Genomic DNA, 3620 nt, shown 5'->3' on the forward strand with positions numbered 1-3620 from the left:
GCAAGCCAACCGGATAATATTAGCGATACAGTTCTCAACCACCATCCCACTGTCCAGCAGAGGTTAGGGATGCCAGGGAATGAGCTGACTCATCAGAGTGAGACTCTCACCAGGCACTATTAAGGATAGGTAAGAAAATCACGGCGTATCTTAGCTATTTGGTGGGTTCTTTTTTTCTTCCACCTTTTCCCACCCCCTTTCTTCCAACCTTTCAATCCCCTAACATGAGATAAAGGGGAAGAAAAAGGGAGAGAGAGGAAAGAAAAGAGATTTCTGAATAAAGTCAGGGTTCAGAAAGGAGACAACACTATGCTTAGACCACTTCCTGCTGATTAAGGGTATCGAGTTCCTGGAGTAAAGTCTGACCTTCGCTCTCAGGATATCTAATTTCTTCTTGCTGTTTCTTCTTTGCCCATGACCACTTAGCGAACCACAACCAACAACTAACCCATCCACCTCTTAGGGCCCATTTATATATCCTCTGAAAAGTTCCCAGAATTCCAAGCATCCCATAATCCCAGAAACTACCTGCAGCTGGCAAAATCACACCCCAATTAGAGTACAAGGCAAATCATTGTAGAGGTAGTTCTGATGTTAAGGTCCTGTACCCCAATTGGTTATTGATCTGTCCATTAAAAAAAGGCACGGGCCAATTGCTGGGCAGAAGGAATAGGCAGGACTTCCAGGTCCCTGGAGGCAAGCAGACAGACACAAAGAGAGGATAGAGAAAGAGAGAATTTGCCGTGCCTCTGAGGGAGAAAAGGTGACCGACCAGTCATGGGAGACCTCAGACAGAATGACCACAGGCCACTCCTACAGGCAAGCAGTTGAGAGTGTTTAGCTGGGACTAGATGTAACTGAGTGACTAAAATTGAGGTCAGGTGAGGAGGTGCAGCACTAAGAGTATTGATAAGGGCACGCTTCTCCAGGCAGGAGATAAGTAGCGCCCAGCAACTGGGCCAAAAAGTTGAAATTGAACAATGTATGTGCCTATGGTTTTTAATCTGCGAATTCAAAGGAATCTGGGTAAAGGCTGGTAGCATGGCTTATTCCCAGAGTTTAGGCATGGTAACCAAAGCTACCTGCAGCTAGTCATAGTCAGCTGCTATGGACAACCTGAAGCAGCCACATATCCCCACACCTGGGGTTAAAACAAAAACACTTTCTTAGAATACTTCTGCGTGTTTAAAAGGAACCAAAATTTCAGAATTCTTACCTTAGTTAAACCTGGCTTTCAGTTTCACTGGGAATTAACATCTTCCAAGAGAAGGGAGATGTCTGCATTTCTCACTATCTAACAGAGAAAGAGAAGATAATGAAACTTAAGTATGTCATTGGAACAGGTTTATGGAGAAGAGATTCTCATATTTTCCACATGTGCCATTCCGTCTGCGGCCAGGGGCTGTGTTCTACTATTGTAGAGAACCAGCTGCTCTTACACCAGTACAGGTGACTTTAATCGGGAAATAAAATAGAGATTCAGCGTTTGGTGGTGGTGAGCTTAGCCTAAGTGTCTTATTCTATCCATTTCGGAAGTTTCCAAGGTCAACATCAGAGAGAGAGAGAAACACAATCTCCCAATAGAGACAGAGGGCTCCACGCTCAAAGCAATAGAGAATGTCTGCAAGAATGTTCCAGAAATAACCTGTGATCACCGCTTATCCAAAGCCCCCAGCTGTACCAGCATCCATTCTGTGCCAGTAGCACTGCCTTTCTGTCTAGGATACACTTAATTGGATTTCTGTCACAGGCAAGAGAGTCCTGACTGCTTTGGTAGAGGGTTAGGAAGAATGTGTGTGCAGTTCTGGGTTCCTGGCCATCATACCACCCTCGACCTAAATCCCTGACTATTTGGATTAGGTACAGCAATGGCAGAAAGTCAATAGTAATCAAATCTCCCTAAATGGGTCACAAGTAGACGCCATGCCTAGTTCAGGGGGAAAAAAAAAGCCATGTCATGGCAGAATTTAAGGAGCTTAATTTGCCAAGGGGGGGGTCGTTGGGTAATTTTGCAGCATGAGCTACCCTTATGGGTTTGAACCCAATCTCCTGTGTTGTGGGGGGGTCCAATTTGACCAGTATTCTAGACCCCCCAGCCTCCTTATCAATTAACATTCAGAACAATTCATCTGCCTTAGGCTGGTTTCTCTTGGTTTTGTGTGGTAGATGGAAGAGATTAGGTACAATGAATGGCTTCAAAGGTTCTGGAGACAGATTCTGTGCTGCCCCTATTGTCTTTAAAGGGGGTGAAGCAGAGATGAAGGGAACAAGGCTTGCCATTGGTAAACCTCAACCCAGGGCTCTCACTGGAGAGTCTAACACTCAGCTCAAAGGGAATTCCTGGAAGGCTTCCCTGACTTGTGGACTAATCAACACTGCCACCTAGCGGGAATATTTGGAACTCACCCCTAGCTTCTATACCTGATCAATCAGGAGGCTCCAGGACATCCTATCCTCTCTGCCTAACGCAGCGAGGCTCTTTTATACCCAGGCTCTTTGTGCCTGATCTTTGTGCTGTTGTGTACGTGAATACTCTTATCTATATGGAAATGGGGCGCCTTATTCTTCATCAAACACAACAGATACCACCTGTGACTCCTGGCCTCCATTCACCTACTTGAGATAAAGGTAAGACAAAATACTGTCCCCCCAAAGTGGCATTTTTCTAGATGTCCTGCTGTTTGCTTTTAATGCCCTTCAGCAACCTCGTGTTCTTACCTGCTGATTCAGGGAACCGTCACTCCTGCTAGCTGACAACTCCAGCCCAGACTAGGTGTCTGCTGTTGATTTTGTAAACCATGTTTGTAACTTATTTGAGATGATATGTGCTTCGTAGTTCTTCAGGAAGATCACAGGGCCTCCCTCCCCTTCCCCTGTTTGATGGGCCAGCAAAATCCCTGTGAAGTACAAGGGCTGTTAGCCATGCCTGAGAGAACCGCCATCACTACATGTCCTTCAATGTCTGGACTGCTTGTGTCGTTGCCGGGGTGCCAGATATTCAAAGGCTGCCATTCGGAGGGCCTCTCCACTGGCAGTTAGCACATCTCAAATCTTGAAGCTATGGTTCAATGGCTTGCCTACTCTATATCCTATGGGGACATGGGAGGACCCGTTTCGGCTCTGCACTCAAGGGCTGGAAAGCTAGCTCATGGAGAAGCTCACCTCCCACGCCCAATTCTACTCATTCATCTCTGAACCTGTTCAGGAGTGAATTGCTGTTCACCCCTTTTTTTTTCAACACTGAGTCAGAAGAACAGTGTCACTCGTAGGATGGCTGGGCACCGTCCAACAAAGCCAGATGTGATTCTTTTCTCCCTCAATCCTTGAGTGTTATGTTTGGTCAGGCCATAAACCAGGTAGGAAAACTAGAGAGCCCACCTTACGGCCTGTTTCTTGTCCAGAGTAGACAGGAAAGACAGTGGTAAAGCCTTGGATATAGGTTCCAGGCACTATCCCAGACGGCAGACGGGCTTATTTAAGGAGACACTTGAACTGCCATCTACTTATGGTGTGTTATGTTCACCCTAGAACCCAATGTGGGAGGGAGGGTGGGGGCAGGGAATGCGCAGAAGAGTATCGTCAACTTTCTATTAAAACAAACGGAAAGCGATGGAAAGTGT

Source organism: Mus pahari, chromosome 18 (genome assembly GCF_900095145.1).
Source record: "Mus pahari chromosome 18, PAHARI_EIJ_v1.1, whole genome shotgun sequence".
NCBI lineage: Eukaryota > Metazoa > Chordata > Mammalia > Rodentia > Muridae > Mus > Mus pahari.